Source organism: Lithobates pipiens, unplaced genomic scaffold (genome assembly GCF_037356315.1).
Source record: "Lithobates pipiens isolate NorthernLeopardFrog02 unplaced genomic scaffold, aLitPip1_a1.2 Scaffold_25, whole genome shotgun sequence".
In the NCBI taxonomy this organism is placed as follows: Eukaryota; Metazoa; Chordata; class Amphibia; order Anura; family Ranidae; genus Lithobates; species Lithobates pipiens.
The window spans coordinates 107,805,081-107,832,393 of NW_027507787.1; the positions used below are offsets into that span (position 1 = coordinate 107,805,081).

General features: G+C 47.0%; 12 pseudogenes; all 12 read left to right on the forward strand.

The window, feature by feature from the left end:
- Window positions 1–8,222: 8,222 nt before the first annotated feature.
- On the forward strand, window positions 8,223–8,341 carry LOC143931117 (5S ribosomal RNA; annotated as a pseudogene).
- Window positions 8,342–8,441: 100 nt separating this feature from the next.
- LOC143931834 (5S ribosomal RNA) lies at window positions 8,442–8,560 on the forward strand (annotated as a pseudogene).
- A 318-nt stretch (window positions 8,561–8,878) lies between these two features.
- LOC143931273 (5S ribosomal RNA) lies at window positions 8,879–8,997 on the forward strand (annotated as a pseudogene).
- Window positions 8,998–9,317: 320 nt separating this feature from the next.
- LOC143932207 (5S ribosomal RNA) lies at window positions 9,318–9,436 on the forward strand (annotated as a pseudogene).
- A 322-nt stretch (window positions 9,437–9,758) lies between these two features.
- On the forward strand, window positions 9,759–9,877 carry LOC143932139 (5S ribosomal RNA; annotated as a pseudogene).
- A 100-nt stretch (window positions 9,878–9,977) lies between these two features.
- Window positions 9,978–10,096, forward strand: LOC143932492 (5S ribosomal RNA; annotated as a pseudogene).
- Window positions 10,097–14,374: 4,278 nt separating this feature from the next.
- LOC143931364 (5S ribosomal RNA) lies at window positions 14,375–14,493 on the forward strand (annotated as a pseudogene).
- Window positions 14,494–18,051: 3,558 nt separating this feature from the next.
- LOC143932428 (5S ribosomal RNA) lies at window positions 18,052–18,170 on the forward strand (annotated as a pseudogene).
- Window positions 18,171–21,452: 3,282 nt separating this feature from the next.
- Window positions 21,453–21,571, forward strand: LOC143931705 (5S ribosomal RNA; annotated as a pseudogene).
- Window positions 21,572–21,672: 101 nt separating this feature from the next.
- LOC143931015 (5S ribosomal RNA) lies at window positions 21,673–21,791 on the forward strand (annotated as a pseudogene).
- Window positions 21,792–22,114: 323 nt separating this feature from the next.
- Window positions 22,115–22,233, forward strand: LOC143931091 (5S ribosomal RNA; annotated as a pseudogene).
- A 1,571-nt stretch (window positions 22,234–23,804) lies between these two features.
- Window positions 23,805–23,923, forward strand: LOC143931327 (5S ribosomal RNA; annotated as a pseudogene).
- The last annotated feature ends 3,390 nt before the right edge of the window (window positions 23,924–27,313 follow it).

The window sequence follows — 27,313 nt, forward strand, 5'->3', positions numbered from 1 at the left end:
TTCCGTTTCCACTGCTTATCGGCATAATGTATCAGTAACCATGAACATTAATAGTGATAGACAGCTTACATTAGGATGTATGCATGAGGTGAATGTAAAATAGTTGCATTATGTGTTATTAATGTAATCAAACTGTATTGCTATGCTTTGCTACTGCAACCACTTCTCAATCAAGTAAACCGGCCCAATGCTTTTCTCACATTTTGCTGCTGTTAAAAAATGTGTTGCAAGTGTTAGGTGTTACAAATGGTTATCAGTGCGACAGTTAATGTGGAGAAGAAGTAATACACAAAATAGAGTCAGAAAGAGAATCCTATTGCATAGAGGTCGCGAGAGATGGTTGCATTGCTCTTATGTGCAGTGTGTAAAAGGATTTAAAAAGATGGTTTTGTGTGACTTTTGCTTTAACGTAAAATTAGCTGTAGACATTATAACTATGGTTAGGTTTACAATGATTTAGAGTTAATAATCTCTATAATATAATAATAATAAGTATAGCAAAACAAATTAGGAAAATATTGAGGCATATAGGTCGAGATAACGTGAATACACAAAAGGGTAATATGAGGTAATATGAGGTAATATAAGGGTAAGATTCGATGGTTGCAACATAAAACAAAATATGAGAACGGCTAAAATACAGAACAACAGTACATAATTTAAGAGTACAGTAGAATATAGTATAAATTATTTAAGATTAAATAGACTTAGAATGAAAAAAATCTAAGTTTAAATCGTTGAGTAAATCGTTGAGTAAATCGTGAATTTATCAGCTAAGTTAACGCTGAGATTATGATTAATTTCACAGTTCCATTACGCGGTCCTTTTCCACTGGTATAGTCATAATGTAATATCAGTAATTGCTATCAGTAAATGTTAAAATTGTAAGACGGTTCACGGTTATGTGGAATTGTGTGGATTTAAAAGCGGTACATTAAATTTCTGAAGCATATGGCAGAAAGACGGCTTACACTGCTTTTCTCACATTTTGCTGGGGTAAAAAGAAATGTTTTGTCACTGTGTTTTAACTGTGACAGTTAAGGTGGAGAAAAAGAAGTAATACAGAAAATAGAGTCAAACAGTGGAAACGTTTATTTGTCATGACAGCTGATACTGGTTGAGCAATAAAACTGTTTTATTAAGATGTAAGACTAGTTTTATTCTCTACATATAGGCTTTTCAGAGAGTTGTATAATATAGGCGACCAATAGGACATTTAAATGGCTTAATGTTGTAGGGAGGAAGTATCGCTTTTCAAAGGTAAGAGATTGAAAGCTTAGCTTGAAAATGTCCGAGAAATAGTTGCTTTAGTCTAAATTGAAAGAATATGCCGGTACCAATGAGAAAGCTTATATTAGACTAGTTGATCTTTGCATTACACAATCCTATTATTATTATTATTAATAATAAGATCATAGTGCAGAGAAATTTTGATTTTGAGATAGTACTCTCTATTTCTAATAAGAAATAAAGAAAAATAAGTCAGGATGGTGTGTCAGGACTGTCACATACTCAATGTGACAGTTGATGTTGGAATTACAAATATGCAAAATAGAGCAAAAGAGTACATGGTTTATTTATATGTATGATAGTTTTATTGCATGCTTGATGTGGATGATTAAAATCGTGTAGTGAGTATAATCTATATTTAGCATAAGAATGAAAAGGCATAACATGGCAATGAGACAAACTCCATTAGAGATGTGAGCTAGATGAAATGATGAAAAGTCTCTGTATAGCCCAGATTGTCTTCTGTTATCACTTAGCCTACCCTCTAAATTCACTAGCCTCTCTATATACACCAGCATGTTTACACTAGCCGGTCTCTGCATACAATAGCTTGTCTTCGATATACACTAGCCTATGTTCTGAATACACTAGCCCGTCTTCTGTCTTCTGTATGCCCTAGCCTGTCTTCTGTATACATTAGTCTCTCTGTATAAACTAGCATCTCTGCATACCCCAAACTGTCTTCTGTAAAAACGTGTCTCTCTTATAGCCTGTCTAGCCTTTCTTCTGTACACACTAGCTTCTCTGTATACACTAACCAGGCTTCTATATACTCTATGCACTAGCCTCTCTGTATAATCTAGCCTCTCTATATACCCTAGATAGTGTTCTGCATACACTAGCCTCTCCGTAGAAGCCAGCCTTTATTCTTTATTCACTAGCCTTTCTTCTGTATGCTGTAGTCTTCTATATATACTAGCTTCTCTGTACACCCCTGCATCTCTGTAATACACTAAACCCTCTGTATACCACAGCCTGTCTTCTGTATACACTACCCAGTCTTCTGTATACACTGTCAGCTTGGATGTATACCCAAGCCTGTCTTCTGTATACACTAGTCTCTCTATATGCACTGTCCTATCTGTATACACTCGACTCTCTCTATACACTAACCTCTCTATATACACTAACATCTTTGTATATACTAGCTTCTCTTTAAACTAGCCTCTCTGTGTACCCCAGCCTCATTGTTTACTCTAGCATCGCTGTATACTCAAGCCTATCTGCATACACGAGTCTGTATTCTGTATTCACTAGCCTTTCTTCTGTCTTCTATATATACTAGCTTCTCTGTACAACCTTGCATCTCTGTAAAAACTGTCTGAACTAGCCAGTATTATGTATACACTCACCGACTGTATACACTAGACTCTCTGAATACACTAAACCCTCTGTATACCACAGCCTGTCTTCTGTATACACTAGACTGTAAAAACTAGCTAGAATACACCAGCCTGTCTTCTTTACCCACTAGACTCTCTGTATGCACTACCCAGTCTTCTGTATACACTGTCATCTTTGATGTATACCCAAGCCTGTCTTCTGTATACACTAGTTTCTCTATATGCACTGTCCTATCTGTATACACTCGACTCTCTCTATACACTAACCTCTCTATATACACTAACATCTTTGTATATACTAGCTTCTCTTTAAACTAGCCTCTCTGTGTACCCCAGCCTCATTGTTTACTCTAGCATCGCTGTATACTCAAGCCTATCTGCATACACGAGTCTGTATTCTGTATTCACTAGCCTTTCTTCTGTCTTCTATATATACTAGCTTCTCTGTACAACCTTGCATCTCTGTAAAAACTGTCTGAACTAGCCAGTATTATGTATACACTCACCGACTGTATACACTAGACTCTCTGAATACACTAAACCCTCTGTATACCACAGCCTGTCTTCTGTATACACTAGACTGTAAAAACTAGCTAGAATACACCAGCCTGTCTTCTTTACCCACTAGACTCTCTGTATGCACTACCCAGTCTTCTGTATACACTGTCATCTTTGATGTATACCCAAGCCTGTCTTCTGTATACACTAGTTTCTCTATATGCACTGTCCTTTCTGTATACTCTCGACCCTCTCTATACATTAACCTCTCTATATACACTAACATCGTTGTATATACTAGCCTCTCTTTAAATTAGCCTCTCTGTGTACCCCAGCCTCACTGTTTACTCTAGCATCTCTGTATACTCAAGCCTATCTACATACACGAGTCTGTATTCTGTATTCACTAGCCTTTCTTCTGTATGCTGTAGTCTTCTATATATACCAGCTTCTCTGTACACCCTTGCATCTCTGTAAACACTGTGTAAACTAGCCAGTCTTATGCATACACTCGCCGACTGTATACACTAGACTCTCTGAATACACTAAACTCTCTGTATACCACAGTCTGTCTTCTGTATACACTAGACTATAAATACTAGCTAGAATACACCAGCCTGTCTTCTGTACCCACTAGACTCTCTGCATGCACTACCCAGTTTTCTGTATACACTGTCATCTTTGATGTATACCCAAGCCTGTCTTCTGTATACACTAGCTTCTCTATATGCACTGTCCTTTCTGTATACACTCGACTCTCTCTATACACTAACCTCTCTATATACACTAACATCTTTGTATATACTAGCCTCTCTTTAAACTAGCCTCTCTGTGTACCCCAGTCTCACTGTTTACTCTAGCATCTCTGTATACTCAAGCCTATCTACATACACAAGTCTGTATTCTGTATTCACTAGCCTTTCTTCTGTATGCTGTAGTCTTCTATATATACCAGCTTCTGTGTACACCCTAGCACTGTAACAGTGCTAGGTTCCTGTATTACAGAAACAGAACACCAGCAATAAGGTGTATACTGTACAGGAGGCAAACAACACCCACTCTAACTTTTGCACTGCAGATGCATGTATTGCAGAAATTGAACACCAGTAATAAAGGGTAGCTTCAGGTGTGTACTGTGCAGGAGGCACTAACACCCACTGTAACAGTGCTAGGTTCCCAAGCAGTAAAGACACTGTCCCTGCCTATCGTCCTCTTTCCCTGACCACCGCAACACACTATACAAGGCCGGGTGAGCTATACTTGGCCACAGGAATCCTGCCTGTGGTGAATTATGGCTCTCGTCACAGAGGATGTCACATCTGATCTTATTATATAGAACCTATTATGCTCCTCGTAAACTTTTTCAGTTTGGCCGAACGGCCGGACGCAAGTTGCCCCCGGTGCGGGAACATGGTGGGAGACATGATGCACATGTTTTGGAGATGCCCGAAGTTGATCCGCTACTGGACAGAGGTGACAGGAACCATTGATCGGGTGTTTGGAACCTCCACCAGGATGGAGGCGAAGTATTGTCTCCTGGGATTAGTTGGCAGTTCTGAGATGCCTATTTCAGGCAAGGAAACTGTTGGCAATGACTTGGTTTTTTTCACTTGTTTCCCAAGATGACCATGTTGGCGTTTGTCAAGATGGTTGAGAGTGCCCAAAGAGATCGCCTATGGCCCCATCACCTTGAAAGTGCCTGATCTTGTCTGATCTCGGAGGCTAAGCATTGTCCGGCCTGATTAGTAACTGGGTGGGAGACCAACTGGGAATACCAGGTGTCGTAGGATTCTTTTTATGTTGTTGGCGTTGACATGGTTTTTTTTTCCACTTGTTTCCCAAGGTGATCATCTTGGCATTTGTCAAGAGGGCTGGGAGAGCCCAAAGAAATCTCCTATGACCACATCCCCCTGAAAGCGCCCGATCTCATCTGATCTCAGAGGCTAAGCAGGGTCCGGCCTGGATAGTACCTAATTAAAGGTGCCGTAGGAATCTTTTTATATTGTTGGCTTTGACCTGTTTTTCTTTCGCTTGTTTCCCAAGGTGACCATTTTAGCATCAGTCAAGAGTTTTGAGTATGTCCCAAAGCGTTCGCCTGAGGTCACATCACCCTGAAAGCGCCCGATCTCAGAGGCTAAGCAGGGTCTGGGTCAGATGGGAGACCGCCAGGGTCTATGTTGTTGGCGTTGACCTGTTTTTTTTCACTTGTTTCCCAAGATAACCATCTTGCTATTTGTCAAGAGGGTTGAGAGTGTCTAAATAGAACACCTATGGCCACATCACCCTGAAAGTGCACAATCTCATCTGATCTCGGAGGCCTAGCAGTGTACGGCCTGGTTAATACCTGTATGGGAGACCATCTGTGAATACCAGGCGCCGTAGGCTTCTTTTTATGTTGTTGGCGTTTACCTGTTTATTTTCGCTTGTTTCCCAAGGTTACAATCTTTTTATTTTTATTATTCTTTTATTAAGTAAAACAACATAAATATAACAGTCAACCATACAGCATGACCCAGGGTCACCATTACATGGTAACAAAAAATAGGCAGCCAAATAACTCTGGGTTCTCAGAGGGGAGTCCTACAGTTTCATGCAGAAAAGAGAGAAACCCCACCTCCGACATGTAGTACAGTATAACTAGTGCAGCTCCGTTCGGACAAATGTAATCATGGAGAACAACTGGGACCACAGCGAGCCAGCTTATCATGACCTACGTGAACCAGAGTAAAATATGAGCCGGGCATGTCCAGAACCCTGGGGTTCTTCTGGGTCCCGAAGGCTAGTAAGGAGACAAGGCATAGTCAAAAGGGAGGACGGGGGAAGAAGAGAGTGCAAAGACGGAGAGAAAGGAGGTGGGGGGAATGCGGCAGGGAAAAAAAGAAAAATAAAGTCAAAAAGGGAGGAAGGGAATGCCACCCAGGGCAGACATGGCCTACGTAGGTAAACGTTAGATTTTCAGTCGTTTTCTGGGACAGAGGCACTGCTCACCTCCCGAATGTAGTCTCGAGTACCAGTAAAATACCTCCAGGGCCTCCATGTAACACTAACAGCCTCTTCAGTGTTGTGAAGGGTGGCGGTCAATTCTTCCATCTGGAGAATATGATTGACTTTGGAATACCACAGCACCTTGGATGGGGGCTGAGGATGCCTCCACAGTGCGGGAATGCAGGCCCGGGCGGCATTCAGGAGTTGCATTGTGAGGGTTTTTTTGTATTTTCGAAGAGGCTGTTCGGTCAAGTGTAGAAGGCACGCTGCTGGGAACCCAAAAGTTCCTCAAGGCCGGGCATGCCCAGAAAAGGTGTCCCATGGTCCCTGTATCTGAATTTCACCTCCAACAAACATCCGGGATCGATCTATCCATTGTATTCAGAAGGTATGGGACTCTATACCAGCGTGAGACTATCTTGTATCCTGATTCTTGATATTGGTTTGCGATGGAAGCTTTATGTACTAAGGTCAGGATCTTCCCTATCTGTTGTGGGGTAAATGTGATGCCTAAGTCCCTCTCCCATTTGTGGATAAATGGTGGGGGTCGACTCCTCCTCCTGACTACTCAATAGGTTGTACAGGAGGGAGAGGGTGTGTCGCACAGGTTCCCTTTTGTGACAGATGGATTCATAGGGTGTCAGGTCTCTAGGAGTGTAGGGGGCCCTTTGTATGGCCAGAAGAAAGTGACGAAGTTGATAAGTACTAAACAAGTCAAGCGGAGGGTCAGAAAGCTCGGCGACAGTTTGCGTGGTCGGGAGCCCTCCCGAGGGCCAAACCTCTCCCAGACGCTGTTTCCCCACCACTGTCAAATGTCGCAGTTTCTTGTTGGTAAATCCCGGTGGGAAGTCTGGATTACCTATAACCGGAGTCATTGGTGATGGCAGGGGAGCAATGTGTGTGCAGCGGAACAACCTCCGCACAACAGCCAACGTAGCTCCCACTACGGGGTGACCTCTGAGGTCTTTTGGTAGGGAGGACAGGAGCCACGGGGAGGTCAATAGGGGAATGGATCCATCCTCAATCTCCATCTCCACCCACTGCTTGTGTGGGCCATTACAATGCCAATCAACGACTCTCGCTAGCAGAGTCACTCTGTAGTATTGTCTGAGATCTGGGAGACCCAGACCCCCCTAGTCCTTTGGTCTGGCAAGCTATTGCAAACGGGCTCTGGGCGGTTTGCACGCCCAAATAAAGTCCCGGAGCAGCACCTGCAGTTGTCTGAAAAAAGTTGGGGGTAACCGGATCGGTAATGTCTGGAACATGTATAAGATCCGCGGGAGGGCTGTCATTTTGAATGCATTACATCGCCCGAACCAGGTCAGTGTTAAAGCATGCCAGTTTCCCAAATCAGATTTCAGTCTATCCAGGAGAGGGACAAAATTAAGCGGGTACAATTGCGCTAAATCCGCTGCGATGTCAACGCCCAGGTAACATATAGATTTTTCAGCCCAGTAGAATCTAAAAGCGGAGCGGAGCCTCTTGGCCTCACCATCCGGGACCGATATATTCAATACAGCCGACTTGGCGCAATTGATTTTATAGTTTGATAGGCTGCCGTATCGCTGTAGAGACGCAAGTATATTGGGAAGCAAAATGTGTGGATTGGAGACGGAAAAAAAATAGATCGTCAGTGTACGCCGCAATTTTGTGGTGTGCCGAGGGTTTGGATATGCCAGTAACATTCGGGTCATTCCGAACATGACACATAAGTGGTTCCAGTGTCAGAATAAAAATTAGGGGAGACAGACGGCACCCCTGCCTCGTCCCATTAGTGATGGGGAAAGAGTCCGAGCACCACTCGTTCACCCGTACCGCTGCCGACGGCGTGGAGTAAAGCGACATTACCCAGCTCATCATGTTGGAGCCAAGACCTATATGTTCCAGGGTGGCCTACATAAAGTGCCAGGCCACCCTGTCAAAGGCCTTCTCCGCGTCCGTTGACAACATAAGCAAGGGCCTTCCCTGTACATGCGCCGCATGGATTAAATTGAGGACTCGGGCCGTATTGTCTCTAGCTTCCGACTTATTTTTATTTTTTTTGCTTGTTTCCCAAGGTGACCATCTTGGCGTTTGTCAAGAGGGTTGAAAGTGCCTGAAGAGATAGCCTACGGGCACATCACCCTGAAAGCACCCGATCTCGTTTGATCTTGGAGGCTAAGAAGAGTCGGGCCTTGTTAGTACCTGGATGGGAGACCGCCTGGGAATACCAGGTGTCGTAGACTTCTTTTAATGTTGTTGGCGTTGACCTGTTTTTTTTTCGCTTGTTTCCCAAAGTGACCATCTTGGTGTTTGTCAAGAGGGTTGAGAGTGCCTGAAGAGATTGCCTATGGCCACATCACTCTGAAAGCACCCAATCTCGTCTGATCTTGGAGGCTAAGAAGAGTCGGGCCTGGTTAGTACCTGGATGGGAGACCACCTGGGAATACCAGTTATTGTAGGCTTCTTTTTATGTTGTTGGCGTTGATTCGTTTTTTTTTTGCTTGTTTCCCAAGGTGACCATCTTGGCATTTGTCAAGAAGGTTGAGAGTGCCCAAAGAGATCGCTTATAGCAGCATCACCCTGCATGAACCCTATCTCTTCTCTTCTCTGAGGCTAAGAAGGGTTGGGCCTAGTTAGTACCTGGATGGGAGATGGCGTTGGAATACCAGGGGCCGTATTCTTCTTTTTATGTTGTTGACATTGACCTGTTTTTTTTCGCTTGTATCTCAAGGTGACTATCTTGGCTTTTTTCAAGAGGGTTGACAATGCCCAAAGAGATTGCCTATGGGCACATAACCCTGAAAGCGCCCGATCTCCTCTGATCTCAGAAGCTAAACAGGGTTGGGCCTTGCTAGTACCTGGATTGGAGACCACCTGGGAATACTAGGTGCTGTAGGCTTCCTTTTATGTTGTTGGCCTTGACCTGTTTTTTTTTTCACTTGTTTCCCAAGGTGACCATCTTGGCGTTTGTCAAGAGGGTTGAAAGTGCCTGAAGAGATTGCCTACGGGCACATCACCCTGAAAGCACCCGATCTCGTTTGATGTTGGAGGCTAAGAAGAGTCGGGCCTTGTTAGTGCCTGGATGGGAGACCGCCTGGGAATACCAGGTGTCGTAGACTTCTTTTTATGTTGTTGGCGTTGACCTGTTTTTTTTCCGCTTGTTTCCCAAAGTGACCATCTTGGTGTTTGTCAAGAGGGTTGAGAGTGCCTGAAGAGATTGCCTATGGCCACATCACTCTGAAAGCACCCAATCTCATCTGATCTTGGAGGCTAAGAAGAGTCGGGCCTGGTTAGTACCTGGATGGGAGACCACCAGGGAATACCAGTTATTGTAGGCTTCTTTTTATGTTGTTGGCGTTGATTCGTTTTTTTTTTTTTTGCTTGTTTCCCAAGGTGACCATCTTAGCATTTGTCAAGAGGGTTGAGAGTGCCCAAAGAGATCGCTTATAGCAGCATCACCCTGAAAGAGCCCTATCTCTTCTCTTCTCTGAGGCTAAGAAGGGTTGGGACTAGTTAGTACCTGGATGGGAGATGGCGTTGGAATACTAGGTGCCGTATTCTTCTTTTTATGTTGTTGACATTGACCTGTTTTTTTTCGCTTGTATCTCAAGGTGACTATCTTGGCATTTGTCAAGAGGGTTGAGAATGCCCAAAGAGATTGCCTATGGGCACATAACCCTGAAAGCACCCTATCTCCTCTGATCTCAGAAGCTAAACAGGGTTGGGCCTTGCTAGTACCTGGATTGGAGACCACCAGGGAATACTAGGTGCTGTAGGCTTCTTTTTATGTTGTTGGCCTTGACCTGTTTTTTTTTCACTTGTTTCCCAAGGTGACCATCTTGGCGTTTGTCAAGAGGGTTGAGAGTGCCCGAAGAGATCACCTATGGCCCCATCACCCTGAAAGCGCCCAATCTCGTCTGATCTCGGATGCTAAACAGTGTCAGGCCTGGTTAGTACCTGGATGGGAGACCGCCTGGGAATACCAGGTGCCATAGGCTTCTTTTTTTTTTTTTTTTTATTTAGTAGTATGCGACATACAATGCAAAGGCAACTTCACAGAATGTGTGATACAAATAGTTACAAACAAACGATCATATTGCATGGATATCAGAGCCAATGGTAAGAAGTCAGAGGAGAATAGCACGTGTACAGCTTTGCGGTCATATCAAGATGAGATTAAAGCTCCATCTTGTTGGGATCCTCTACTACTTAAAATATTATTGATACTAGCCCTGCTACCCTCGAAGAGTTTAGATATCCATAGATAGGGGAAGAGTATTGTGTAGTAGTCAAATGGGGTCGGAACCTACCATTTTCTTTTCCCTTTTTTGAGTTAAGAAGGGAAATAGTAGAACTGAAAAGAGGGAGAAGGGGAAAGAGAAGATTGGGGAAGGAAATGGCAGAAAAGGAAAAGAAGGGGTAAGGGGGTGTCGTGGGTAGAGTGGATAGGATGGGGTCCCCTCCCAGGGAGCAAGAGACGCCCTCGGCTCACCAGATCATCAGCTGTCCAACGTTTGGAACAGCGATCTCCAATGATCACCATGAGCTTACTATGTCTCGCGGAGGTATTCTTCCGAAAAGCGAAACTGGGTCCAGTAGAACCATCTGTTCCCATGCTCCTCCGTTTTATCCCTCATTGTGGCAGTCAGGTCTTCCATTCGTTCAATATCATTTACCCTTGCGAACCACTGGATCACCATTGGAGCAGATTGCTCTTTCCACTGACTTGGGATGCAGGCCCTAGCTGCATTGAGGAGATGTTTAAGTAAGGACTTATGATAACGCTTTCTCGACATAGGAGTTAGAGTGAGAAGAACTGCTGCGGGATCATTGGCTAAGGAAATCTCTGTGAACTTGTGGATGAGTCTCAGGACAGGCTGCCAGAATGTTTGTAATTTAGGGCATTCCCAGAAAATGTGGAGAATGGTGCCAGCCTGTTGCCCACAGCGACAGCAGCGGTCAGATTGACCGGGGAATATTTTGGCCAACACCACCGGTGTACGATACCAGCGTGTGATCAGCTTATATTATATATATTTTTATGTTGTTGGCCTTGACCTGTTTTTTTTTTTCACTTGTTTCCCAAGGTGACCATCTTGGCGTTTGTCAAGAGGGTTGAGAGTGCCCGAAGAGATCACCTACGGCCCCATCACCCTGAAAGCGCCCAATCTCGTCTGATCTTGAATGCTAAACAGTGTCGGGCCTGGTTAGTACCTGGATGGGAGACCGCCTGGGAATGCCTGGGAATACCAGGTGCCATAGGCTTCTTTTTTATTTATTTAGTAGTATGCGACATACAATGCAAAGGCAACTTCACAGAATGTGTGATACAAATAGTTACAAACAAACGATAATATTGCATGGATATCAGAGCCAATGGTAAGAAATTCGAGGAGAATAGCACGTGTACAGCTTTGCGGTCATATGAAGATGAGATTAAAGCTCCATCTCGTTGGGATCCTCTACCACTTAAAATATTATTGACACTAGCCCTGCTACCCTCGAAGAGTTTAGATATCCATAGATAGGGGAAGAGTATTGTGTAGTAGTCAAATGGGGTCGGAACATACCATTTTCTTTTCCCTTTTTTGAGTTAAGAAGGGAAATAGTAGAACTGAAAGGAGGGAGAAGGGGAAAGAGAAGATTGGGGAAGGAAATGGCAGAAAAGGAAAATAAGGGGTAAGGGGGTGTCGTGGGTAGAGTGGATAGGGTGGGGTCCCCTCCCAGGGAGCAAGAGACGCCCTCGGCTCACCAGCTCATCAGCTGTCCAACGTTTGGAATAGCGATCTTGTGGATGAGTCTCAGGACAGGCTGCCAGAATGTTTGTAATTTAGGGCATTCCCAAAAAATTTGGAGAATGGTGCCAGCCTGTTGCCCACAGCGACAGCAGCGGTCAGATTGACCGGGGAATATTTTGGCCAACACCACCGGTGTACGATACCAGCGTGTGATCAGCTTATATGAGATCTCCTGATATTTACTGCAGAGTGACGACTTATGGGCGAAAAAGAGTATTCTGTCCTTCTGTGGTTTGGAGAATGTAGTTTGTAAGTCCCTTTTCCATTTAGCTAGGAAGGGTGGATCCGTGGAGGATTGTGCGTCTGTCAGGATTTGGTAGGACCTAGAGAGGGAACCACAAATTGGGCCATCATCCAGGCAAAGTTCCTCGAAGGGGTGGAATTGTCTAGAGAAGAACGAATGGTTAGGTAGTGATCAGAGGAAATGGATTAGCTGTCTAGCTCTCCAGCTATCCAATGCAACAGGTACTTGCTCTAGCAGTATGGTCCCCATGGGAATCAAGCCCGTGGGTCCAAGAAATAGGGCTGCTCTCAGAAGCCCTTTCGGGGCTTGCCTGGTAAAGGCCTGGTCAGACAGGCCCAGAGGGAATCTAGGATGTCCAATAATTGGGGTCATAGGAGAAGGGAAGTTAGTCAGGTGGGAAAGGTGAAAAAAACTATCCATCTCGGCGAGCGAGGGGCCAATTAACGGGTGAGTAGTCACACAGGGCTCCAATGGCCTCCCCGCCCAAGGCAGACCAGCCAGTGGAACCCGCGCCATCTCCTGCTCTAGCTTGACCCATAGCTTCAGTTCCCTATGCCGGTGTCTTATCACATATGGTCCCCCATCGGATAGTGTCCGCTGTGTACTGCGCATGCGCAGTACACAGCAACACAGATTCCGAAAATTGCCGAGCATGAACGGCGCCTGCGCACTGAGTCCAGGTTCTATCCCCACTATCCAAGTGGACATAGAGTAAGAATATAAAAGAGCCGAGCGCAGCGAGGCCGAGCCCGAAGCGTGGCGAGCTAAGCTCGCCTGCGAGGGGCCCTCTAATATTCACAACCCTATGTCCGCTTGGATGGTGGGGCTACCACCTCCACTCACCGCGCAGGCGCCGTTCAGCTTCGGAGATTTTCCGAAGCTTCGTCTGCTCCGTACTGCGCATGCGCAGTACGGCGTGGACACTATATCATGGCCGGACAGTATATGGCAGAACACCGGCACCAGTCAACCCCCGGTGTCATGTGCATCGTTGTGTAATATAGAGCAGGGTTCGGGAAGCCAATACCTCCCCGCAATTTCGGTCGCAATAGCATTGCCCTACCAATACGCATATGTTTTCTGCGTCAGAGGAACTTGATAAAGATTGAGCGAACCGCATGAAAGAAAGTCTGGGGTATTTTGATAGGTAAGGCTTGTAGTAGATACAGAAGTCGTGGCATCGCGTTCATCTTCAACACATTACAGCGTCCGAACCATGACAGAGCTAGTGGGTCCCATCTTTCAAGGTCCGCTGTAAGCCCATAGGCTTCTTTTTATGTTGTTGGCTTTGACCTGTTTTTTTTGCTTGTTTCTCAAGGTGACCATCTTGGCGTTTGTCAAGAGGGTTGGGCGTGCCTTGAAGAGAACGCTTACGGCCACATCAACCTGAAAGCACCCGATCTTGTCTGAATTCAGAGGCTAAGCAGCGTCAGGCCTGGTTATTACCTGGATGGGAGACTGCCTGGAAAGACCAGGTGCCATAGAAGGATCTGGTCCGGTTAGTGTCTTGATTGGGAGATCGCCTGGGAATACTGGATGCTGTATGCCGCGTACACACGAGCAGACTGTATGGCGTACTTAGTCCGTCGAAACACATTTCAGCGGACAATCCGCTCGTGTGTGGGCTTCAGTGGACTTTTTTTTTTTTTTTGTTTAATATATGTTTATTAAATGAAAAGAAAAGACAGGTATCAAAGAGATAATAACAGAAAGCTTGGCACATATATCATCAAGTGCAAAATAGGACAGGGATTGCAGAGGTTATGGTACACGGTCAATGACATAAAAGCTCTTCACAGCTCACAAACAAAAAAAAAAGATAACCGAGTATGTTCTAAGCCTACCAGCGTAACACAAACAGCATCCAACTTCCCACAAGTGGGACTGCGGATGCTAGACTGCAAGGTCCCTAGTTGCAGCAGACAAACAATGTTGTACCAAGTAACTAATAAGAAAGCGTGGGGAGAAAGTGAGGGGCGGGGTTTTCCGGGTTGTCCATGTCCAGTTACGTTCCCCACGTAGGACTACCCGTATTGGGTAATAGCCCAGGATTGGGCGCGTTGCCGGGCGCCGGCTGCCTCCCTGTAATGGGGGGGCGGCGGGCGGCAGGCAAACAGTTTTAAACAGAAGTAGGCTTCTTTTTATGTTGTTGGCGTTTACCTGTTTATTTTGCTTGTTTACCAAGGTGACCATCTTGGCATTTAACAAGAGGGTTGAGAGTGCCCAAAGAGATCACCTATGGCCCCATCACCCTGAAAGCGCCCAATCTCATCTGATCTCAGAGGATAAACAGTGTCGGGCCTGGTTAGTACCTGGATGGGAGACCGCCTGGAAATACCAGGTGCCATAGGCTTCTTTTTATGTTGTTGGCTTTGAACTGTTTATTTCGCTTGTTTCTCAAGGCGACCATCTTGGCGTTTGTCAAGAGGGTTGGGCGTGTCTTGAAGAGAACGCTTACGGCCACATCACCCTGAAAGCGCCCAATCTCGTTTGGTCTCAGAGGCTAAGCAGGGTTGGACCTGGTTTGTACCTGGATGGGAGACCGCCTGGGTTTTCCAAATGCCGCAGGCTTCTTTTTATGTTGTTGGCGTTGACTTGTTTTTTTTGTCTGTTTCCCAAGATGACCATCTTGGCGTTTGTCAAGCGGGTTGAGCGTGCATTTGATCTCAGAGGCTAAGCAGGGTTGGGACCTGGTTAGTACCTGGATGGGAGACCGCCTGGGATTTCTCGATGCCCTAGGCTTTAGTTTTAAGTTGTTGGCATTGACTTATTTTTTTTTTTAATTATTCTTTTATTAAGTAGAACAACATAAATATAACAGTCAACCATACAGCATGACCCAGGGTCACAATTACATTGTAACAAAAAATAGGCAGCCAAATAACTCTGGGTTCTCAGAGGGGAGTCCTACAGTTTCATGCAGAAAAGAGAGAAACCCCACCTCCGACATGTAGTACAGAAGTACTGAGTAACGGAGTAGTGCAGCTCCGTTCAGACAAATGTAATCATGGAGAACAACTGGGACCACAGCGAGCCAGCTTATCATGACCTACGTGAACCAGAGTAAAATATGAGCCGGTCATGTCCAGAACCCTGGGGTTCTTCTGGGTCCCGAAGGCTAGTAAGGAGACAAGGCATAGTCAAAAGGGAGGACGGGGGAAGAAGAGAGTGCAAAGACGGAGAGAGAGGAGGTGGGGGGATGGCGGCGGGAAAAAAAAGAAAAATAAAGACAAAAAGGGAGGGGGGAATGCCACCCAGGGCAGACATGGCCTACGTAGGTAAACATTAGATGTTCAGTCGTTTTCTGGGACAGAGGCACTGCTCACCTCCCAAACGTAGTCTCGAGTACCAGTAAAATACCTGCAGGGCCTCCATGTAACACTAAATGCCTCTTCAGTGTTGTGAAGGGTGGCGGTCAATTCTTCCATCCGGAGAATATGATTGACTTTGGAATACCACAGCACCTTGGATGGGGGCTGAGGCTGCCTCCACAGTGCGGGAATGCAGGCCCGGGCGGCATTCAGGAGTTGCATCGTGAGGGTTTTTTTGTATTTTCGAACAGGCTGTTCGGTCAAGTGTAGAAGGCACGCTGCTGGGAACCCAAAAGTTCCTCAAGGCCGGGCATGCCCAGAAAAGGCGTCCCATGATCCCCGTATCTGAATTTCCCCTCCAACAAACATCCGGGATCGATCTATCCATTTTATTCAGAAGGTATGGGACTCTATACCAGCGTGAGACTATCTTGTATCCTGATTCTTGATATTGGTTTGCGATGGAAGCTTTATGTACTAAGGTCAGGATCTTCCCTATCTGTTGTGGGGTAAATGTGATGCCTAAGTCCCTCTCCCATTTGTGGATAAATGGTGGGGGTCGACTCCTCCTCCTGACTACTCAATAGGTTGTACAGGAGGGAGAGGGTGTGTCGCACAGGTTCCCTTTTGTGACAGATGGATTCATAGGGTGTCAGGTCTCTAGGAGTGTAGGGGGCCCTTTGTATGGCCAGAAGAAAGTGACGAAGTTGATAAGTATTAAACAAGTCAAGCGGAGGGTCAGAAAGCTCGGCGACAGTTTGCGTGGTCGGTAGCCCTCCCGAGGGCCACACGTCTCCCAGACGCTGTTTCCCCACCACTGTCAACTGTCGCAGTTTCTTGTTGGTAAATCCCGGTGGGAAGTCTGGATTACCTATAACCGGAGTCATTGGTGATGGCAGGGGGCAATGTGTGTGCAGCGGAACAACCTCCGCACAACAGCCAACGTAGCTCCCACTACGGGGTGACCTCTGAGGTCTTTTGGTAGGGAGGACAGGAGCCACGGGGAGGTCAATAGGGGAATGGATCCATCCTCAATCTCCATCTCCACCCACTGCTTGTGTGGGCCATTACAATGCCAATCAACGACTCTCGCTAGCAGAGTCACTCTGTAGTATTGTCTGAGATCTGGGAGACCCAGACCCCCCTTGTCCTTTGGTCTGGCAAGCAATTGCAAACGGGCTCTGGGCGGTTTGCACGCCCAAATAAAGTCCCGGAGCAGCACCTGCAGTTGTCTGAAAAAAATTGGGGGTAACCGGATCGGTAATGTCTGGAACAAGTATAAGATCCGCGGGAGGGCCGTCATTTTGAATGCATTACAGCGCACGAACCAGGTCAGTGTTAAAGCATGCCAGTTTCCCAAATCAGATTTCAGTCTATTCAGGAGAGGGACAAAATTAAGCGGGTACAATTGCGCCAAATCCGCTGCGATGTCAACGCCCAGGTAACGTATAGATTTTTCAGCTCAGTAGAATGGAAAAGCGGAGCGTAGCCTCTTGGCCTCACCATCCGGGACCGATATATTCAATACAGCCGACGGTGCAATTGATTTTATAGTTTGATAGGCTGCCGTATCGCCGGAGAGCCGCGAGTATATTGGGAAGCGAAATGTGTGGATTGGAGACGAAAAAAATTAGATCGTCAGCGTACGCCGCAATTTTGTGGTGTGCCGAGGGTTTGGATATGCCAGTAATATTCGGGTCATTCCGAACGTGACACATAAGTGGTTCCAGTGTCAGAATAAAAATTAGGGGAGACAGAGGGCACCCTTGCCTCGTCCCATTAGTGATGGGGAAAGAGTCCGAGCACTCTGAAAGCACCCAATCTCGTCTGATCTTGGAGGCTAAGAAGAGTCAGGCCTGTTTAGTACCTTGTGGGAGACCACCTGGGAATACCAGTTATTGTAGGCTTCTTTTTATGTTGTTGGCGTTGATTCGTTTTCTTTTTCCGCTTGTTTCCCAAGGTGATCATCTTGGCATTTGTCAAGAGGGCTGAGAGAGCCCAAAAAGTTCTCCTATGGCCACATCCCCCTGAAAGCGCCCAATCTCATCTGATCTCAGAGGCTAAGCAGGGTCCGGCCTGGATAGTACCTAATTAAAGGTGCCGTAGGAATCTTTTTATATTGTTGGCTTTGACCTGTTTTTCTTTTGCTTGTTTCCCAAGGTGACCATTTTAGCATCAGTCAAGAGTTTTGAGTATGTCCCAAAGCGTTCGCCTGAGGTCACATCACCCTGAAAGCGCCCGATCTCAGAGGCTAAGCAGGGTCTGGGTCAAATGGGAGACCGCCATGGTCTATGTTGTTGGCGTTGTCCTATTTTTTTTCACTTGTTTCCCAAGATAACCATCTTGGTATTTGTCAATAGGGTTGAGAGTGTCTAAATAGAACACCTATGGCCACATCACCCTGAAACGCACAATCTCATCTGATCTCGGAGGCCTAGCAGTGTACGGCCTGGTTAATACCTGTATGGGAGACCATCTGTGAATACCAGGTGCCGTAGGCTTCTTTTTATGTTGTTGGCGTTTACCTGTTTATTTTCGCTTGTTTCCCAAGGTTACAATCTTGGCGTTTAACAAGAGGGTTGAGAGTGCCCAAAGAGATCACCTATGGCCCGATCACCCTGAAAGCGCCCAATCTCATCTGATCTCAGAGGCTAAACAGTGTCGGGCCTGGTTAGTACCTGGATGGGAGACCGCCTGGGAATACCAGGTGCCATAGGCTTCTTTTTATGTTGTTGGCTTTGAACTGTTTTTTTCGCTTGTTTCTCAAGGCGACCATCTTGGCGTTTGTCAAGAGGGTTGGGCGTGTCTTGAAGAGAACGCTTACGGCCACATCACCCTGAAAGCACCCGATCTCGTCTGATTTCAGAGGCTTAGCAGCGTCAGGCCTGGTTAGGACCTGGATGGGAGACTGCCTGGGAAGACCAGGTGACATAGAAGGATCTGGCCTGGTTAGTGTCTTGATTGGGAGATTGCCTGGGAATACCGGATGCCGTAGGATTCTTTTTATGTTGTTGGCTTTGACCTGTTTTTTTTCCCTTGTTTCCCAAGGTGACCATCTTGGCATTTGTCAAGAGGGTTGAGAGTGCACAAAGAAATTGCCTACGGGCACAACACCCTGAAAGCGCCCAATCTCGTTTGGTCTCAGAGGCTAAGCAGGGTTGGGCCTGGTTTGTACCTGGATGGGAGACCGCCTGGGTTTTCCAAATGCCGCAGGCTTCTTTTTATGTTGTTGGCGTTGACTTGTTTTTTTTGTTTGTTTCCCAAGGTGACCATCTTGGCGTTTGTCAAGAGGGTTGAGCGTGCATTTGATCTCAGAGGGTAAGCAGGGTTGGGACCTGGTTAGTACCTGGATGGGAGACCGCCTGGGATTTCTCGATGCCATAGGCTTTTTTTTTAACTTGTTGGGATTGACTTATTTTTTTTTTTTGTTTTATTCTTTTATTAAGTAGAACAACATAAATATAACAGTCAACCATACAGCATGACCCAGGGTCACAATTACATGGTAACAAAAAATAGGCTGCCAAATAACTCTGGGTTCTCAGAGGGGAGTCCTACAGTTTCATGCAGAAAAGAGAGAAACCCCACCTCCGACATGTAGTACAGTATAACTAGTGCAGCTCCGTTCGGACAAATGTAATCATGGAAAACAACTGGGACCACAGCGAGCCAGCTTATCATGACCTACGTGAACCAGAGTACAATATGAGGCGGTCATGTCCAGAACCCTGGGGTTCTTCTGGGTCCCGAAGGCTAGTAAGGAGACAAGACATAGTCAAAAGGGAGGACGGGGGAAGAAGAGAGTGCAAAGACGGAGAGAGAGGAGGTGGGGGGATGGCGGCGGGGAAAAAAAGAAAAATAAAGACAAAAAGGGATGGGGGGGGGGGGGGAATGCCACCCAGGGCAGACATGGCCTACGTAGGTAAACGTTAGATGTTCAGTCGTTTTCTGGGACAGAGGCACTGCTCACCTCCCGAATGTAGTCTCGAGTACCAGTTAAATACCTCCAGGGCCTCCATGTAACACTAAATGCCTCTTCAGTGTTGTGAAGGGTGGCGGTCAATTCTTCCATCCGGAGAATATGATTGACTTTGGAATACCACAGCACCTTGGATGGGGGCTGAGGCTGCCTCCACAGTGCGGGAATGCAGGCCCGGGCGGCATTCAGGAGTTGCATCGTGAGGGTTTTTTTGTATTTTCGAACAGGCTGTTCGGTCAAGTGTAGTAGGCACGCTGCTGGGAACCCAAAAGTTCCTCAAGGCCGGGCATGCCCAGAAAAGGTGTCCCATGGACCCCGTATCTGAATTTCACCTCCAACAAACATCCGGGATCGATCTATCCATTTTATTCAGAAGGTATGGGACTCTATACCAGCGTGAGACTATCTTGTATCCCGATTCTTGATATTGGTTTGCGATGGAAGCTTTATGTACTAAGATCAGGATCTTCCCTATCTGTTGTGGGGTAAATGTGATGCCTAGGTCCCTCTCCCATTTGTGGATAAATGGTGGGGGTCGACTCCTCCTCCTGACTACTTAATAGGTTGTACAGGAGGGAGAGGGTGTGTCGCACCGGTTCCCTTTTGTGACAGATGGATTGATAGGGTGTCAGGTCTCTAGGAGTGTAGGGGGCCCTTTGTATGGCCAGAAGAAAGTGACGAAGTTGATAAGCACTAAACAAGTCAAGCGGAGGGTCAGAAAGCTCGGCGACAGTTTGCGTGGTCGGGAGCCCTCCCGAGGGCCACACCTCTCCCAGACGCTGTTTCCCCACCACTGTCAACTGTCGCAGTTTCTTGTTGGTAAATCCCGGTGGGAAGTCTGGATTACCTATAACCGGAGTCATTGGTGATGGCAAGGGAGCAATGTGTGTGCAGCGGAACAACCTCCACACAACAGCCAACGTAGCTCCCACTACGGGGTGACCTCTGAGGTCTTTTGGTAGGGAGGACAGGAGCCACGGGGAGGTCAATAGGGGAATGGATCCATCCTCAATCTCTATCTCCACCCACTGCTTGTGTGGGCCATTACAATGCCAATCAACGACTCTCGCTAGCAGAGTCACTCTGTAGTATTGTCTGAGATCTGGGAGACCCAGACCCCCCTTGTCCTTTGGTCTGGCAAGCAATTGCAAACGGGCTCTGGGCGGTTTGCGCGCCCAAATAAAGTCCCGGAGCAGCACCTGCAGTTGTCTGAAAAAAATTGGGGGTAACCGGATCGGTAATGTCTGGAACATGTATAAGATCCGCGGGAGGGCCGTCATTTTGAATGCATTACAGCGCCCGAACCAGGTCAGTGTTAAAGCATGCCAGTTTCCCAAATCAGATTTCAGTCTATCCAGGAGAGGGACAAAATTAAGCGGGTACAATTGCGCTAAATCCGCTGCGATGTCAACGCCCAGGTAACGTATAGATTTTTCAGCCCAGTAGAATGGAAAAGCGGAGCGGAGCCTCTTGGCCTCACCATCCGGGACCGATATATTCAATACAGCCGACTTGGCGCAATTGATTTTATAGTTTGATAGGCTGCCGTAATCACTGTAGAGACGCAAGTATATTGGGAATGTGTGGATTGGAGACGGAAAAAATTAGATCGTCAGCGTGACACATAAGTGGTTCCAGTGTCAGAATAAAAATTAGGGGAGACAGAGGGCACCTCTGCCTCGTCCCATTAGTGATGGGGAAAGAGTCCGAGCACCACTCGTTTACCCGTACCGCTGCCGACAGCATGGAGTAAAGCGACATTACCCAGCTCATCATGTTGGGGCCAAGACCTATATGTTCCAGGGTGGCCTGCATAAAGTGCCAGGCCACCCTGTCAAAGGCCTTCTCCGCGTCCGTTGACAACATAAGCAAGGGCCTTCCCTGTACATGCGCCACATGGATTAAATTGAGGACTCGGGCCGTATTGTCTCTAGCTTCCGACTTATTTTTATTTTTTTTGCTTGTTTCCCAAGGTGACCATCTTGGCGTTTGTCAAGAGGGTTGAAAGTGCCTGAAGAGATTGCCTACGGGCACATCACCCTGAAAGCACCCAATCTCGTTTGATGTTGGAGGCTAAGGAGAGTCGGGCCTTGTTAGTACCTGGATGGGAGACCGCCTGGGAATACCAGGTGTCGTAGACTTCTTTTTATGTTGTTGGCGTTGACCTGTTTTTTTTTTCGCTTGTTTCCCAAAGTGACCATCTTGGTGTTTGTCAAGAGGGTTGAGAGTGCCTGAAGAGATTGCCTATGGCCACATCACTCTGAAAGCACCAAATCTCGTCTGATCTTGGAGGCTAAGAAGAGTCGGGCCTGGTTAGTACCTGCATGGGAGACCACCTGGGAATACCAGTTATTGTAGGCTTCTTTTTATGTTGTTGGCGTTGATTCGTTTTTTTTTTTTTTTGCTTGTTTCCCAAGGTGACCATCTTGGCATTTGTCAAGAGGGTTGAGAGTGCCCAAAGAGATCGCTTACAGCAGCATCACCCTGAAAGAGCCTTATCTCTTCTCTTCTCTGAGGCTAAGAAGGGTTGGGCCTAGTTAGTATCTGTATGGGAGATGGCGTTGGAATACCAGGTGCCGTATTCTTCTTTTTATGTTGCTGACATTGACCTGTGTTTTTTCGCTTGTATCTCAAGGTGACAATCTTGGCATTTGTCAAGAGGGTTGAGAATGCCCAAAGAGATTGCCTATGGGCACATAACCCTGAAAGCACCCGATCTCCTCTGATCTCAGAAGCTAAACAGGGTTGGGCCTTGCTAGTACCTGGATTGGAGACCACCTGGGAATACTAGGTGCTGTAGGCTTCTTTTTATGTTGTTGGCCTTGACCTGTTTTTTTTTTCACTTGTTTCCCAAGATGACCATCTTGGCGTTTGTCAGAAGGGAAATAGTAGAACTGAAAGGAGGGAGACGGGGAAAGAGAAGATTGGGGAAGGAAATGGCAGAAAAGGAAAAGAAGGGGTAAGGGGGTGTCGTGGGTATAGTGGATAGGATGGGGTCCCCTCCCAGGGAGCAAGAGATGCCCTCGGCTCACCAGCTCATCAGCTGTCCAACGATTGGAACAGCGATCTCCAACGATCACCATGAGCTTACTATGTCTCGCGGAGGTATTCTTCCGAAAAGCGAGAAGGGAAGTTAGTCAGGTGGGAAAGGTGAAAAAAACTATCCATCTCGGCGAGCGAGGGGCCAATTAACGGGTGAGTAGTCACACAGGGCTCCAATGGCCTCCCTGCCCAAGGCAGACCAGCCAGTGGAACCCGCGCCATCTCCTGCTCTAGCTTGACCCATAGCTTCAGTTCCCCATGCCGGTGTCTTATCACATATGGTCCCCCATCGGATAGTGTCTGCTGTGTACTGCGCATGCGCAGTACACAGCAACACCGATTCCGAAAATTGCCGAGCATGAACGGCGCCTGCACACTGAATCCAGGTTCTATCCCCACTATCCAAGTGGACATAGAGTAAGAATATAAAAGAGCCGAGCGCAGCGAGGCCAAGCCCGAAGCGTGGCGAGCGAAGCTCGCCTGCGAGGTGCCCTCTAATATTCACAACCCTATGTCCGCTTGGATGGTGGGGCTACCACCTCCACTCACCGCGCAGGCGCCGTTCAGCTTCAGAGATTTTCCGAAACCTTGTCTGCTCCGTACTGCGTGGACACTATATCATGGCCGGACAGTATATGGCAGAACACCGGCACCAGTCAACCACCGGTGTCATGTGCGTCGCTGTGTAATATAGAGCAGGGTCCAGGAAGCCAATACCTCCCCGCAATTTCGGTCGCAATAGCATTGCCCTACCAATACGCATATGTTTTCCGCGCCAGAGGAACTTGATAAAGATTGAGCGAACCGCATGAAAGAAAGTCTGGGGTATTTTGATAGGTAAGGCTTGTAGTAGATACAGAAGTCGTGGCATCGCGTTCATCTTCAACACATTACAGTGTCCGAACCATGACAGAGCTAGTGGGTCCTATCTTTTAAGGTCCGCTGTAAGCCCATAGGCTTCTTTTTATGTTGTTGGCTTTGACCTGTTTTTTTTGCTTGTTTCTCAAGGCGTTTGGCGTTTGTCAAGAGGGTTGGGCGTGTCTTGAAGAGAACGCTTATGGCCACATCAACCTGAAAGCACCCGATCTCGTCTGATTTCAGCGGCTAAGCAGCGTCAGGCCTGGTTAGTACCTGGATGAGAGATTGCCTGGGAAGACCAGGTGCCATAGAAGGATCTGGTCTGGTTAGTGTCTTGATTGGGAGATCGCCTGGGAATACTGGATGCCGTAGGCTTCTTTTTATGTTGTTGGCTTTGACCTGTATTTTTTAGCTTGTTTCCCAAGGTGACCATCTTGGCCTTTGTCAAGAGGCTTCAGAGTGCCCAAAGAGAGTGCCTACAGCCAAATCACCCTGAAAGAGCCCAATCTCATCTGATCTCGGAGGCTAAGTAGCGATGGGCCTGGTTAGTACCTGGATGGGAGACAGCTTGGGAATACCAGGTGCCGTAGGCTTCTTATTATGTTGTCGGGGTTGACCTGTTTTTTTTCCCTTGTTTCCCAAGGTGACCATCTTGGCATGTGTCAAGAGGGTTGACAGTGCACAAAGAAATTGCCTATGGGCACAACACCCTGAAAGCGCCCAATCTCTTTTGGTCTCAGAGGCTAAGCAGGGTTGGGCCTGGTTTGTACCTGGATGGGAGACCGCCTGGGTTTTCCAGATGTCGCAGGCTTCTTTTTATGTTGTTGGTGTTGACCTGTTTTTTTCGCTTGTTTCCCAAAGTGATCATCTTGGCATTTGTCAAGAGGGTTGAGAGTGCCTAAAGAGATCGCTTACAGCCGCATCACCCTGAAAGCACCCTATCTCTTCTGATCTCAGAGGCTAAGAAGGGTTGGGCCTAGTTAGGCCTTGGAATACCAGGTGCCGTATTCTTCTTTTTATGTTGTTGGCGTTGACCTGTTTTTTTTCGCTTGTTTCCCAGGGTTATTATCTTAGCATTTTTCAAGAGGGATGAGAGTGCCCAAAGAGATTGCCTATGGGCAAATCACCCTGAAAGCGCCCAATCTCCGCTGATCTCAGAGGGTAGAAAGGGTCGCGCCTTGTTAATACCTGGATGGGAGACCGCCTGGAAATACTAGGTGCGGTAGGCTTCTTTTTATGTTGTTGGCGTTGACTTGTTTTTTTTGTTTGTTTCCCAAGGTGACCATCTTGGCGTTTGTCAAGAGGGTTGAGCGTGCCTGAAAAAATCTACTATGGCTGCATCACCCTGAAAGAGCCAAATCTCATTTGATCTCAGAGGCTAAGCAGGGTTGGGACCTGGTTAGTACCTGGATGGGAGACCGCCTGGGATTTCTCGATGCCATAGGCTTTTTTTTTAAGTTGTTGGCATTGACTTATTTTTATTTTATTCTTTTATTAAGTATAAGTAGAACAACATGAATATAACAGTCAACCATACAGCATGACCCAGGGTCACAATTACATGGTAACAAAAAATAGGCAGCCAAATAACTCTGGGTTCTCAGAGGGGAGAAAAGAGAGAAACCCCACCTCAGACATGTAGTACAGTATAACTAATGCAGCTCCGTTCGGAAAAAAATGTAATCATGGAGAACAACTGGGACCACAGCGAGCCAGCTTATCATGACCTATGTGAACCAGAGTAAAATATGAGCCAGTCGTATCCAGGTGGCGGCGGGGAAAAAAAGAAAAATAAAGACAAAAAGGGAGGGGGGGGGGGGATGCCACCCAGGGTAGACATGGCCTACGTAGGTAAACGTTAGATGTTCGGTCATTTTCTGGGACAGGGGCGCTGCTCACCTCCCGAATGTAGTCTCAAGTACCAGTAAAATACCTCCAGGGCCTCCATGTAACACTAAATTCCTCTTCAGTGTTGTGAAGGGTGGCGGTCAATTCTTCCATCCGGAGAATATGATTGACTTTGGAATACCACAGCACCTTGGATGGGGGCTGAGGCTGCCTCCACAGTGTGGGAAAGCAGGCCCGGGCGGCGTTCAGGAGTTGCATCGTGAGGGTTTTTTTGTATTTTCGAACAGGCTGTTCGGTCAAGTGTAGAAGGCACGCTGCTGGGTTGTCTGTGATATCTAAATTTCTGAGAGTTTTTATCGTCCCGGTCACCTCCACCCAAAAGTTCCTCAAGGCCGGGCATGCCCAGAAAATGTGTCCCATGGTCACCGTATCTGAATTGCACCTCCAACAAACATCCAGAATCGATCTATTCATTTTATTCAGAAGGTATGGGACTCTATACCAGCGTGAGACTATCTTGTATCCTGATTCTTGATATTGGTTTGCGATGGAAGCTTTATGTACTAATGTCAGGATCTTCCCTATCTGTTGTGGGGTAAATGTGATGCCAAAGTCCCTCTCCCATTTGTGGATAAATGGTGGGGTTGACTCCTCCTCCTGACTACTTAATAGGTTGTACAGGAGGGAGAGGATGTGTCGCACAGGTTCCTTTTTGTGACAGATGGATTCATAGGGCGTCAGGTCTCTAGGAGTGTAGGGGGCCCTTTGTATGGCCAGAAGAAAGTGACGAAGTTGATAAGCATTAAACAAGTCAAGCGGAGGGTCAGAAAGCTCGGCGACAGTTTGCGTGGTCGGTAGCCCTCCCGAGGGTCAACTGTCGCAGTTTCTTGTTGGTAAATCCCGGTGGGAAGTCTGGATTACCTATAACCGGAGTCATTGGTGACGGCAGGGGAGCAATGTGTGTGCAGCGGAACAACCTCCGCACAACAGCCAACGTAGCTCCCACTACGGGGTGATCTCTGAGGTCTTTTGGTAGGGAGGACAGGAGCCACGGGGAGGTCAATAGGGGAATGGATCCATCCTCAATCTCCATCTCCACCCACTGCTTGTGTGGGCCATTACAATGCCAATCAACGACTCTCGCTAGCAGAGTCGCTCTGTAGTATTGTCTCAGATCTGGGAGACCCAGACCCCCCTTGTCCTTTGGTCTGGCAAGCAATTGCAAACGGGCTCTGGGCGGCTTGCGCGCCCAAATAAAGTCCCGGAGCAGCACCTGCAGTTGTCTGAAAAAAATTGGGTGTAACCGGATCGGTAATGTCTGGAACAAGTATAAGATCCGCGGGAGGGCCGTCATTTTGAATGCATTACAGCGCCCGAACCAGGTCAGTGTTAAAGCATGCCAGTTTCCCAAATCAGATTTCAGTCTATTCAGGAGAGGGACAAAATTAAGCGGGTACAATTGCGCCAAATCCGCTGCGATGTCAACGCCCAGGTACCATATAGATTTTTCAGCTCAGTAGAATGGAAAAGCGGAGCGTAGCCTCTTGGCCTCACCATCCGGGACCGATATATTCAATACAGCCGACGGTGCAAATGATTTTATAGTTTGATAGGCTGCCGTATCGCCGGAGAGCCGCGAGTATATTGGGAAGCGAAATGTGTGGATTAGAGACGAAAAAAATTAGATCGTCAGCGTACGCCGCAATTTTGTGGTGTGCCGAGGGTTTGGATATGCCAGTAATATTCGGGTCATTCCGAACGTGACACATAAGTGGTTCCAGTGTCAGAATAAAAATTAGGGGAGACAGAGGGCACCCTTGCCTCGTCCCATTAGTGATGGGGAAAGAGTCCGAGCACTCTGAAAGCACCCAATCTCATCTGATCTTGGAGGCTAAGAAGAGTCAGGCCTGGTTAGTACCTGGATGGGAGGCCACCTGGGAATACCAGTTATTGTAGGCTTCTTTTTATGTTGTTGGCGTTGATTCGTTTTTTTTTTTTTCGCTTGTTTCCCAAGGTGACCATCTTGGCATTTGTCAAGAGGGTTGAGAGTGCCCAAAGTTTTCGCTTACAGCAGCATCACCCTGAAAGAGCCCTATCTCTTCTCATCTCTGAGGCTAAGAAGGGTTGGGCCTAGT